Here is a 13,631-nt window from a genome sequence, read left to right on the forward strand (position 1 = left end):
TTTTGCTGAACCACACTGTGCTAGTCTAACATTCCCTAATATCTACGATCTCATATAGTAGCCTAGTTATCAAACCCCCATTATCTCTAACAACATGTGCTGTAGTGTTTGGCTCTTCTAAGAAATGAGAGACTAGCAAATATTAGGTATAATTTTCTGATTTTGATTACCATTGCCCTAATGGATAGTATCATAGTTACCACCTCCCCATCCCTCTGTTCCTACTCAATCATGTATTTTGAAACCATTTGCTAAATAAAACTTCACTCTTCCAAGGGGTCTAGAGAGATTTTGACCTATACAGTGCTACTATTATTTTTGTTTGTTTGTTTTTTGGGGTTTTTGTTGTTGTTGTTGTTGTTGTTTAAAATGGTCCCTTATTAAAATGGGAACATCTACTTCAGTCCAGATTATCAGTATGGATTCTATGTTCCTTTTACCTGCACTCTAGGTATCTCTTCTCTGTATTTACAGAAAACTGTAAACAGCTCTCACTGGGACAGCTCAGTGCAGACCTTTTGTCCATACAACAAGTGGATTTGTTCATCCTTTACTTGAGCTGGTACCACTTATCCTCCCACTGTTACCATCTACCACAGCACAGGGGGTACTAATGTTCTATAGGAACAGTTCTGACTAAGCCATCGGGCCTCCAGTTTTTCCTAGGTGACAAAGAAGACAACACTCAGGGCTGTGGTTAATAGAAGGTGAGCAAAATGCCTCCCAGGTCAGCTTGAAATCAAATGTATTGAGGAATATTTTCTTTGAATGTGTTCTCACAAAATATTCAGAATGTTTTCAGTGCTTCCTTACTTACATCATTCCATAATGATGGCAGTGTGCAAGGAGCTTCCTTGGCAAACACAGAATAGAAATCTTTGGTTTGGGAAGCCGACAAATCTTAAACCTTAGAGATGACTATCATTTTACCCTGGCAGCTTGTAGTTCTAGGCTGCCACATTTGGCATGCTTTCTCATCAGCATTATGTTCTGGTAGACAAAATACGTAACATTTTTTAGTCAGGCTGCTATGATGAAAAGCCTTTTCTACACAGTGATCCTGGCTGATCTCCTCTTGCCTGGGGTAATCCTGACAAATTAAGTACTGCAGTCAGGAGTGAATGTCAGTATACACATGTTCAGAAAGGGCAAGTTTATTGCTAAAGATTACATGGAAGTAGCACAGCGAAGTCAGTATCCAAGTGTGGTGATGCCCCCAGTATGGACTCCTGTAACTGCAGGCTCAGGCACACAGAGCCTGCTATAACCTTCTATTAATTTGTTTTCATCTCTTTTTGTATCCAATTGGCCCATGAGAACATGTGCATAGCCACAGATCGGTATAAGATCTGGTTTTCCTATGATTCTGATGATGTGGAGGGTTGTGGAGTTCAGGAGATCCCAGAAGAACCATCACAAAGGGTGAAGGTTGTTTGACCTGAGCATCTTTGATCTTCTGGACAAGAGGCTAGTTTGAACTGGAAACGGAGGTATAGGTGACTGTAAAAGGCAGTAGTAGAGAGAGAAAATATCTGCTGTTTGGGATCAATGTACCTGGATTTGCCATGGTGCTGTGTAAACAACTAGAGAAATCCAGACTTCCACTGTATAAATGAAGATAGCTTTTCCTGAGGAAATCTGGCCCGGCCCTCCATAGGCATGTAATGCCTTCAAGCAGCAATAGGAAGATGATAGAAAAGTCCAGTGATTAAAAAATTTAGATAGACACCTAGCACCCCAAGAATTTCTGTGATTGCACATGGGACATCAGAGGATCTGGGCAAGCTTCAAAAATGGGAAAGCGTGGGACAACTTGTAAATTGCCCGTTTGTCCTCCCACATGGCACCGTGTCCTCTGTCCTTACTCTGCTATTAAGTGATGGCACTTCCATACAGTTTCAACAGGAGTTGGTTGCCCAAGAGGAAGACTCTCACAGAAGTGAGTCCTCAAGGCCATACTGAGATAAACTGAATGCTCACCCCTTCACTGCGATTCTGTGAAATTTTCCAGCAGGTACTCAGAAAAATATTTCACTGCCCTAAAGGCAGGTTCTTAATTTACTTCCTGCCCTGCACGGTGTCTCACTCTTGCTTGTGTTTTTCTCTTTATTTTGAGAGTGGGGGACTGGGTTTTTATGGTGGCCATGTTAATCGTATCCCTGGTGGTCACAAAGGAGTTTAATAAAAGGGGTGGGTGGCTGGGTTAATTATTTTTTCCATCTGTCTTAGGAGAAGAGTGTTTTAAATAAATACAGCTCTGTTGGAGCAGAGGGGTTGCAAGGGTAATGTTTTTTGTTTCCCTTCCTTTGTCACCCCACCACCCTCCTTCCCACCCCCCACTTTATTTCCTGCTATGGAGACAAGTGACTTAATAAACTATTATTTATTTGTTAAAGATGTCTCTTTCCAGCATTAGCTTTCCTGCTGGGGAGATGAGTGTCTATAAAATATTTCCAAAGGTGTACCTCCTTTAAAGATTTAGTGGGTTTTACAATAGCACGCTCCAAGTCCTGCTGCTGTAAAAGTTGCTGGCTGTTTATTTTTCAACATGTCTAAGAGCCTGAGTGATGGAACAAGAGGAAAGTTTTGTTCGTCCATGATTTTTTTAATCTGCTTCTACTTTGAGTCTCAATTCTGTACAGCAGGAGCAAACTGCCAAGCCACCACTGAGCCCTATTTTGTTTAACAAGGCTCTGGTTTAGCTCAACTTTATACCATGCAGATTTGCTAAGCAGGATTGAGACCTTCATTTTAAACAACTTTGTGAACAGTTGTTGAGCAGGGAGGCTTGAAGTTAAACTCTGGGCTGGAGGGCTCTGGGCCACAGATCTCAGTGTCCCAGTGGTCAACTCAGTTTCTTTAATGTTTCAAGACAAGTTATATTTTTACTACACCAGCACCTATAGAGGAGACTAAATACAATATGTTCCTGCTCGAAAAAAAGTCAGCATGGACTTTTTTGTCACCATTGACACATTGATTCATTTTTTAAAAGCAGACTTTAATTTCTAGGTTTTGCTCAAAAATTCAGTCTGTCATGCTTAGTGCTCTGTCCAGCACCCTTCTGCTTTCCTCACAGAAATCAGTAGAATATACTACCTAAATACTGCATCCTAAGAGTATATATCCTCACAAATGGTATACAGTTTCTTCTCCAATACTATAGAATTAGGAATTGCTACTGTAGGAATCATGCAATGTGTGTAACACAACCTTCATACACATACAGCATTATAGCCTGGTGGCCCAGACAAGCTTAACCTGCCAACTCCAGGAGCTATGATTCTGTACAATATCATGTCATTTGCTTTTTATAACCTGCCTATATTGCATCTGTCCCAAAGCTACAGGTGAAACCTCACATTTGGGTCCAATTTTTCCTTGGGAGAAACCCTCCCAAGATAGATTGGAGGTATGAGGACGCCAACCAACCCAGTGTCTCTTTTGAGTGAAAACTCCTTCCCATGTGTGGTTTTGGCCCAAGTTATGGTTGTTTAGTGCTGGTGTTGGACCTGGCACAAATTTTAAGCCTGGAGTTTGGCATATTTAGGAGCTACCTGAAGCAGGAGAGTACTCGCGAACCTTCCAAAAGTAAGGAGCTCGTTGTGGTTCTCTGCTTCCCCCAGGTGGAGGTATCTGTGCTGGCATGGTTCTGAGATGGGCACAGCCTCTACTGAGAGCTTTCCTCAGCAGAGGGGGGAATAAATCACTCGGGGGTCCCTGGGACAAACTGGGTGGGAGGAGGAGGCTGCTGAACAGAAGTCTACCGGAGACGTGAGGAAGGAGGAATTCCCAGCTTGGGAAGTAGGTAGAATAAGACTGAGATGCCCAAGGTATGACTGATCACTCTCTGTCCACTGTTCTGGGTGAGTTGTATGTGAGTTTCTGTCTGACATCTTTCATTGAGCAAAAGTGCCATCTTGCCATTATGGGATAGGCTCAGCATTCTCTGTGTTTGGGCTTTACTGCTGAAAGTGTTCCAAGAATATTTGTGTTCACCACCTAGATGAACTATGAGGGAGAGAGCTATGCAGGGAGGAGATAGGGGGAGCACAAGAAGATTTGAGAGAAGAGTTGAACCATCACGAGAAAGAGGCAGACACTGACTTTTTTTTGAAGCCTGGCCTTACAGAGTTTGAGATAACATATAGGACTCCTGCATCATCTCACATTGTAAGACAGGCCTACTGGATTGCCTTGAACCACAGGTCCACACCAGGCAGGTCACTCTGAATGTAGCTCCTTGGGACATTAATTCTTTCCATTTTGGGAAAAGTTGCAGAGAGGTTGTTTCTCCGCTAGGTACAAGGGGAATGAAGGAGCCTGCAGAGGGAGCAGAATATAGTTCAGGAGTGTAACTACTGAAAAGATGCAATGGAATCTGCTAGGGGAGTGCAGGGCTCAGTCCCCTGTGTAGATGACCTTGTGTTGAACAGAAAGAATGCAGAAAAAGTAGAGAAGGCTTGGAAAATGGTTCTTTTTTGACAGCTTGATTGTCTAATCTCAGGAGGGCCTTGAAGAGAGATGAACTAGGGCATGATAAGGAACCAAGAGAGTGGGTGTTGGAAGCAGACTGTTAGCCAGCAACGACTGACAGCTGTATAAAATTCTGGAGACAGATAATTGTAATCAAGATTCAGTCCCACAGAGACAATTAGTTATGTGAATACAAACCAGAGCACAGATAACTGAATGGAAAGGAAATCTTTCATTCCTGTATAAGACTGAAAAAAAGCTAGGAAAAATACGTGAAGAGACATCCTATGTACCATTAATGAAATCCTTATATTATTTCAAACTTCTATATTTCAGGCATTATTCAACACCCTAACTATGTATACATCTACTCAGAGTGCCCTTGTCTGCAAGGGCCACTTGGAGTTTATGGTTTTACCCTTGTTCCAGATTTGGGCTTTTTTGTTTCCACAAAACATCGGTGTGAAATTAGAGAATTCTGAAATATCCCTGGATTTAAAGCAGTGGAATCTGAAGCCCTCAGCTTTGGCATCACCTTTCTCATTTTGTCCTCATTGATTTCAACAGTATTGCATGTGTAATAAAGTAGACACGTCGAGATTTGGCCCATAGCAGGAGTCATAAATTCTTTGTTTTTGAAGGTCGGATCCTTCATCCACTGATCTTAATAGAGGAATTCTTATTTGACATCATTTGGGAGGAACAGATCCCAAGGCATTTGTTCTCAGGCATATCAAAGCAACTATTTTGTATTGAAAGTAAATTAAAATGCAATATTCCTACGTTTGCCAGGAGTGTAAATCTGAGCACCACAAATCAAATTAATTGTATACCTATGTCCAATATTTCAAATGAAACCTGTGACAGTTGGACAAGTTGTTTGCTAACTGATCTTTTAAAAACATCAGAGCAAGATTATGCAAAGGATTATTTCAAACTACTTTTCAGTGGGTGAAGCACAAAATGGTCTTGATTTAAAGTTTAAGTATAGAAATTTAATTTGAAGTTTCTCTGTATTTTCTCTAGGATGCTTGAGGACAGAGTGTCACCTGAGTGAGCTACTCCCTCCACTAACCAGAAGGTGACTGGACAATTTACATCTGCGTACTTATTGAAAGGAAGGCTGAAGAATCATTTTTGTTGGTGAGTCTTGCAACAGTGTTATTATGTGGGAAAACAAGCTCTAAGAGAAAAAGAGGAAAAAAAATTCTACATGTCTCTGATCATATCCAGCTTCAGAACAATGGGAGGATATCCAGAATAATTCTTGATGCATTATTTTTAAATCATTCCCCATTTAGTGTAACAACACACCCCCACCTCACTTTTGTTCAGTTTTTTTACAGAACATTTCTATCACTATAAATTCACTATATAGGGATACATCCTTACTTAAAGAAGGAATAATTCCTTTGCTTGTCTTGCTAATACTTGGCTGTTTTACGTGATTTATGTGTTTTACTCATTGTGGAAGTCTTAGTGTATTTGTGTGTATACACATACTACATATATATATATGTAAGTAAATGAGTTTCTTTTCTGTTTTCTGTAAAGTTTCTTTCTAGGGAAGGCTACTCCTTCTAGGTTTTTATAAGCTGATGAAACAGGCTTGTCAAATAGTCTTTATGAGAGAAGAAACAGGAAGATGGCTTGGTTTGCAGACAGAGGGTTATTGGGCAATTATGTTTTTTATAGAGCTGTTGTAGGACAAATCACGGGCCTGCTTTTGCCTTTGATGCTACGGGGCAGACGGCCCAATAAAGATCAGAACAAGTGAGGGCAAAGGGGGTCAGGGACCGAGCCTTCCCTTGGGGTCCCACTTCTGCCACTCACCTCAGAAACCAGACACCCCTTCCAGATGCACCATAGCTCCACTGTGACCCTCCTGATGGGCTATGCTGGGAAACTGGGAGTGCTCCAGGAAGTGTGCACCCTGCACAACCAGCTCCAGGGTTACATGGATGCTGGGAAGAAAGCTGCCCTCTCTGGTGTCCTGGCACAACCACAGAGATTTTTTACTCCCATAACTATAAAAAAAACAACATGTGGAAAAAAACAGCTTAGCTTATGCAAGGCTGTACAACTGGCAAGACTCTCCCTGCATTTGTCCCTTTCTTGATATCTATTTCCTTTTGTACTTCTGAACTCAACTTTCGGCCACTCTCTGACTTTTCACAATTAAGAAGAATTCTCCTTGGGGCGAGTTGTCCTATTGATTTTTATTTTGTTTCACCTTCATCTGTAGCCGTTGGGCCTGTCAGAGAATCTTGGCTTACATAAACTACAAGTTACTTGTCTATGCCAATTCTTTTATATATAAACAGTGTTTAGTAGAAAGGATTGTTTATTTTCATCGTGGAGATTCATCATATGCCTGTGTAGGGGACACTGGGGAAATCTCATCTCTGGAGTGTTTCTAATCTCCAAACATTTCTGCTGCCATTTAGAGATATTTCAGTTGGGCAGTTCATTCCAAATACAAAATAGATAAATCAATTTGGAAAAAAAAAAGTGGTCGCACATTTTACATCATCTTTTCCTCATTATTCAGAGCAGCATATGATATGAACCGGAGCTATTTCTGTTCTGCTTTATTTTCCTTTGAGACACTTTGATGGCATTAGTTAGGTAAAGACCATATCCCCATAAATGCTGTGAATGGTGTACTGGAGGGACCTTTGGGAAAACCTGCTCAGCTCTCAGAGAGTTGGTGACTGGGATAAGTGTCAGAGCCCAGAACTGCATAGAAAGAAGCCCTGTACTTCCAATGCTTGACTGGCCAAAGCTATAAAATAAATACATAAACAACAACACAGGTCCACCTTGGGGCAGTAGATCTGTTAGAACCAAATTATTTCATTGGGTTAAAATTGTGGCTCAGATACTTGAGACAGTTCCTGCACTGACACCTGGCACAGGCTTCCAAATTATCTATTTTGATCACTTTCACCACTTCTTTCCTGACAAGGAAAATATGTCGTGTCATGGATATTGGAGAGACCAGAAAGAGGGGACTAGGGGTGCTAGAATCACACAAGTAGATTCAGTGTACATTATGTCAGGGAAGATGGAAGTACTCAGTGTGCAAGTATCAAATTTTGACCCCTGACTTTCCCTGCAAAAAGTATTGACCCCCCTGCATCCTCAGGCTATCACAAAATTAGCTGTTTGGAATGAACTGAACTTAGAAAAAGGTAGGATTTATTAAATACAAAATTGACTGACAGGGTAGAAGCTCTCTCCCCTTCCAGCATACCACTGATCTGCTTGAATACCAATGGGAAAGGAAAGAAGTTGTATTGTTTAATGAAACTCACCAGTGTTTGCTGTTTATTTGCTAAATGCTTGACCACTTACAGAGAAAGTAGAGCACTGTCAAATTCTTATTGGAATACCAGCGAGATTGGCTAGGTAATACCTAAGAGAGATAAAGATGGATCAGTTCTGCCTGCTACATTTCCTTTTACTGTGACTAGTTTTCCTGTTTGATAAACCTTGTAAGCTTTTCTCTTCCTCCACTTCCAGTCACGTTTAGGCTTTTCCAAAGACATCTGCTCCTTGTTTTCTGAGGAGTTCTTCAAATGATTGTTGGTTTGTGGCTGTTTTCAAGTGTCTGCCATAAAACCACAACATGACTAGCTGATGTTCATTGTTGCTCAACAACTCAACATCAAAAATTAAGTCTCATTCTGCACTCTGACAGAGAGAGAGCTTTGAACCACAGCATTGGAATTGCCACCAGATTCAGGAGTCTCTGCAGGATGTACAGGATTCTAATTTCCATGTTTATAAGAAACCTAACTACTTCAAAATGTAGGACTTAATGGACAACTAGTTAACATGTAGTGTATAAGAAATAAAAGTTTAAGGCTCAGAAGGGCCTCCTTAACATGAACATTAGGAGTCTGAAAGTCTAGAAGATGACTCAGTACAGGGCTTACCTCTTTCCCTCCTAGAGCTGAGGAATCCATATGTAGCCCATTGGCTGAGCAGCTTGTCCTGACAATCAGGAGAATTCCAAGAACAGTCCCTTAGGCCTCTTCCAGTTGAGTCACGGGCAAGAGCCAGGCAGAAGCACCAAGCTCTGTGCCCGAGACATCTTGAAGACTTAAATAACTGCACATTGCCTGCCCTCCTCTCTGCCTCTGCCCCCCAGTCATATTTCACCTACCTTGGGAAATCTGTAAAATTTCACCTGTGACAGCTCTGCTGACAAACAGGGGAGATCAGAGCTTTCATCTGGGTGATGAACTGCCAGGCTGTCAGAACAGCAGAGTATCTGTGCTGTGGTGAGACAGGTCAGGGCTGCCGCAGGGGCTCTGCATCCTGACCTTGGCAAGGTTTAGGGAGGATTGGGCTGTACTTGCTCCTGCCTCTCAGGGTCTGCAGGACAGTCATGGCATGTGTTCCCTTACAAGGACACAGAGACAAACCAGAGACATCCCTGAGCACACACATGGCTTGGGGAATGGTCTAGGATTACACTCCATTCCTCAAATGAGGGCCTCCTGCACTGGGGGATTAATTGGCAGGTAGGTTATAGAAACTGATAGTGAGGTAATTATATGTAAAATTAGGTCTTTTCATTTGAATACCTGACTGTGAAGCCATAGCATTATATTTCCCCAGCTGTTATACAGCACTATTTAATCCACCTGAATTTTGGTACATTTATAAAGCACCAAGAGTAGCAACTTGTTTTTCTGCATGACACCATATACAGAAGAGGACTATGTGAGTATTTAAGGAATTTCTCAATATGTCCTCTTGCAGCTTCACTGGATCTGGTTTTTGAAAAGAGAAGGATCTTGTCTGGACATTTTGCTATCTAGTCACATACATGTGATCTGGGTTGGGAAAACTCTGTATGGTTGTAACTTCCTGGATCAGCCCAGAAAATTGGAACAGAAAAAGAATTTAGAAACCGAAGTTTCATGCCCTCTGTTTGAAGTAAACTGAACCCACATCTGATTCTCTGACTGGCCTGAACAGTGTACTTAAATCTTTCTTGTGCCTGGACTAAATATTTTATTTTAAGAAATGGAATAGAACTAAACCCGAGTATCAAGAATATCTCTATGTCCTCAAATATCCAACAGCCTTGTGTCAATGCTTTAAGGAACATGCAAGACCCAGGGTTCAGTCAAAAAGCAAATGAGGGCTTTTGAGCCAGTTTTTTAGTTCCAAGCATGAAGACTTTGTCAAGCCCTCAACTTTGTTTTAACCCCTCGCTACAGATGAAGTCTTCTGTCATCTCAACGTTAATTTCTGTCAACACGTGGGGAATTTTGCTGAGAAATTTTCCAACCTTAACACATTACAGATGCATTTTTCTGCAGACATCTTGACTGCAGGGTGGCAGTTTCAAAGCAGAGACAAGAAGATAGGAAAGGTGGGTCTCACTGCAGTGAAAGCCTGTTACGAGAACATGAGTCATCTAATCCCTAATTCCTGGGGGGACTGGGTTGGTACTAGATCACTTTATACTTGCCCTGTTTCTTACAAGCTTTCGATTTGCATCTGCTAATGACCATTGTAACAGACAGGATGCTGGGATAGATTTAGCTGTGATCTAATCCAATCTGACTCCTCTTGTGTGATTTGATAGTGACTGCAAGACAGTGTCTCTCCAGTGAGAAGATTTACAAGGTTTACCCAATTTGAGTAGTCCCCATGAGTGGAGTTAGCGAGCTGTGGTGCCTCTGAGTGCTTGACAGAAGGACAGTGACTTTGTTCATCTGAAGTGGGACTGAGAGGCCTCTCGAGGCAAGTGCCTTAGTGAAGAGCAAGTGCTATCATCGTTCCCTTCTTGCTCCCTAAATTTAAGACACTGCACTGTTAAGATCAGTTGCCTGAGGTGAGAATGTTTCTCGATGCTATAACAGGATTCTCTTCTCCTGGGGAAAGTACCGTGTCAGACTAGTTAGTACCTCCTTGCTGCTGGCAATTTATTTCTAATGGCAAGAGCCGGAATTCCCCTTTTTCCACAGGAGACAAGGAAGACAGGAGGCTCTGGCTGTTTGTTGGGTTTTCTTGCCTTTTCAAAATGCTGTTTAATAATTTCTAGATATAGTTTTGCTCATTCTTAGCACAGCATAGTGCTTCTACACCTCTGTATGTGTCCCCCCCCCCTGCCATTTCCTCAACTATACCAAGAAAGTTCACAAGTGAATTGCAATTAGAGTGTGAATGCTAGGTTAGCTGGACCAGTAGTAAAATTTTAAAAATCCAGGATGCAGCAAGCTGTTGACTTCAGAGAGAATCTATGACCAATAGAAGGTAAATAGAGAGGGGAGGAAACCTCAGCATTGCTGATCTGTGTCTTTAAATACCACAGAATAGCTTAAATGAGCTCTTAACTGCTTAAAATTTTAGAAATAGACTCTTCAATGTGTTTTGAACCTCTCTGCTTGCTGCTCTGTTGGTACATAATACCTTTGCAGGACTGGCAGTAAGGGCTCAGGGGCGCATTATGGGGGGGGAAGGAGGCTCTCTCTCAACACCCAGTCTTGTATAGAGCTCTCTGAAATTTAAGAGCAATGGTAACACAAGAGGAACACTGGAAAATAGGAGTAATACAAGTGTTTGGGTGGTTCTACACTAATGCTGTGGAGCAGTCCCTGGAAAGATGGTATAGTTAAAATGGAATAATGGATCAGTGTCAAGGGCAAAGTGTAGTCTTCTGCATCTGTCCTTGCATTGGCAAAGGAACAAGAAAATCTGCTGAACATTAATTAAACCTTTGTTGTTTTTTTTTTTCTTTTCCAGTCACCTCTTGAATTTAGATCTTTCAGATTTCAGATATGTCCCAGAAATACTGCAGAATAGTGAAATATCATAATTACAGTGTTTGAGGAATCAAGAGGAAAGTGCTTAAAGTCAATTCTCTGGTTTTCCTCTAATCTCCCTCCTTCTTGCCAATGTACATTAGACCATATGAAACTCCCTCTTGCTGTGGGGATAAAACTAAGTGCACAAGGGGAAGAGGGGGAAGGGAAAAGGAAGGGAAGGAACACGATATTCGTGCACTACAAAGTAAACAGGTCCAAAACAGTCTTAAGTTTTACAGGAAATGCACAGCATGCCAAGTCACCTATCCCCTGCCACCTGCCTATCCAGAGCACAAAGAGGAATCCCTGGACACACTCAATTTCATTTTGTGTTGTGTCACTAGACCCAGGAACTGATGGGAAGAAGACATAGGTAAAAGAACCTTAATCTTAAGGCAGCCCTCTTTATTCCCAACTAAAAGCATCAGAGAGGGGCTTTCCTCTCCTCTTTGTAGAAAGAGCAGAAATCCCATTTCACCCTCCTGTTCAGAACTGCCTGCCTGTACCTGCTCCTCCTGCCTCTGCTGGTCTGCTGTGTGTGTTTGGAATGAAAGATTTTCCCTGCAAGCCCTGAACCTCTTCCCTGGCCTGTCAGGCTCTTATCAGCACAGGTTCCTCAGTGGGCCACAATGATTTACTGTCCAAATAGTGCTGTTCTTTGTCAGAGATTGTGATCGAAAAGCCTTACTTTGCAGCTAATAAGAAACTCTTCCCTTTCCCTCATGTTTTTTTACCTTTCTTCAAATATTGTTTTACGAGCCCACTGCTTGCTATCTGCCTGACACAGAAGCTGTGCCTCAGGGCATCATTTTCTCACCTCTAAGCCAGAAGGTTGTTGCTTTGATGCTGGGTTTGAAGAGCTTGGAACAGCTCCATGAAGGGTATCTACCCTGTCTCCCCAGGGCAATCTGCTCAGGTGAGGAAAGTTGCCTTCATGGTTCACACTGGCATTCTGCACATTGCTGTTTTGTTTTGTTTTTCCCTGATACAAAAGAAAAACGTTTTATAAAGGGAGAGGGCTTGACATTTATCAGATGTTTGAAATTGGCAACATGAACAGGAATGGGAAAATGCCTGTTATTCACTGCCTGTTTCTAAGGTTAAACTTCAAATGCTTGAGCACTTTTTTCTTAAGAGGTCAAAGTAGCAATCAGGGAAGGGGATTCTGGGCTGCAGTATACTTCCAAAAAATAGGAATAGACAATTATCCTTTCACTAGTCCACAACTTTAGTTGCTACTTGTCAACTTCCTTCCCATAGGTGATGTTTTCTTGTTGATAACAAGCAAACCAGACATTCTACTGCTTCATTTTCATTAGAAGCTTCCTATTAATCATACTGTTTTCCAGAAAGATCCCATTTCTATTTCTGCCTAGAAATTCACATACTGAAAGTATGCGCATAACCTTTAAACTAAGTCCTGTCCTGAGATGCCTTCAACCATGCAGAAAGATTTGATAGCATGGACACTGCAAATTCTTTTTATCTTTAATTCAAGCACAAATACAACAAGACACACTCAGTTGAGATGATATTTCAAGCACAAGGCAGTAGAGATGTCCAGACTACTCACAATTCCACTCTGAATTGATTTTTTTCTTTTTTTCTCCTTACTTTACATAGAGGCACGCAAATGTGCGTTTCACTATTTATCTTCTTACTGTAGAAATGTGTATTTTACCTTATCATTTTTCTTAAATACATGTTATTATCTTGGTGTACACCTGAATGGTGACTTGACAGCCTATCATTTTCACATGTTAGAACACATTTTAAAGTGTCTATCAAAGGAGCCTGTTCTTAGCACCAGCTCTGTCACCCTTCAGCAGGGCTGCTTATTAATCATCATTCACATAAAAAGCTGTTTCCTTTGTGCAACAAACATGAGAAAAATAAAAGGGCAAAAAGGTAAAGATGCACAGATTCTTTGAGATTTAGTGAAGTGCAGTTGAAGCTTGCGTGCCACCTCAAGATATCTTGTCAGATTCCATACATTTTAAAAAGAATTCCAGAGCAATAAACGATAAGAGCTCCCAAGTCAATGCAGCACTGCAGGTAGTGACGTAGATCAGCAGGGTTTCTAAACATCCTGCAGCAGTCTTTGCAAGTACAGAGGTGCTAAACCTGACAACCCCTCCAAATTCCAGCTGTAATTGTTTTCTCTCCATTAATGTCTCATTGCGTTTTCAATGGAGACATCATTCCTTGCTTTGTCCTGAGCTTATGTGTAACATTCCTCCATCACATTAAACTGCTGCCAATTTCTGCCCTGAAGGGGGCTGCAATTAAGTGGAGGATTAATGCTACTCCTTTGACCCAAAACAA

General features: G+C 41.5%; 1 long non-coding RNA gene across 1 annotated transcript in view; it reads left to right on the top strand.

Annotated features, from left to right (window-relative positions):
• LOC119707472 overlaps positions 1 to 13,631 on the top strand; it is a 46,800-nt gene that overhangs the window by 15,324 nt on the left and 17,845 nt on the right. The window contains exon 2 of the long non-coding RNA XR_005258771.1: positions 5,503 to 5,619. This is a non-coding gene — a long non-coding RNA (uncharacterized LOC119707472). The remainder of the gene's footprint in view (positions 1 to 5,502; positions 5,620 to 13,631) is intronic.

The sequence above is a fragment of the Motacilla alba genome, chromosome 15 (assembly GCF_015832195.1).
Source record: "Motacilla alba alba isolate MOTALB_02 chromosome 15, Motacilla_alba_V1.0_pri, whole genome shotgun sequence".
In the NCBI taxonomy this organism is placed as follows: domain Eukaryota; kingdom Metazoa; phylum Chordata; class Aves; order Passeriformes; family Motacillidae; genus Motacilla; species Motacilla alba.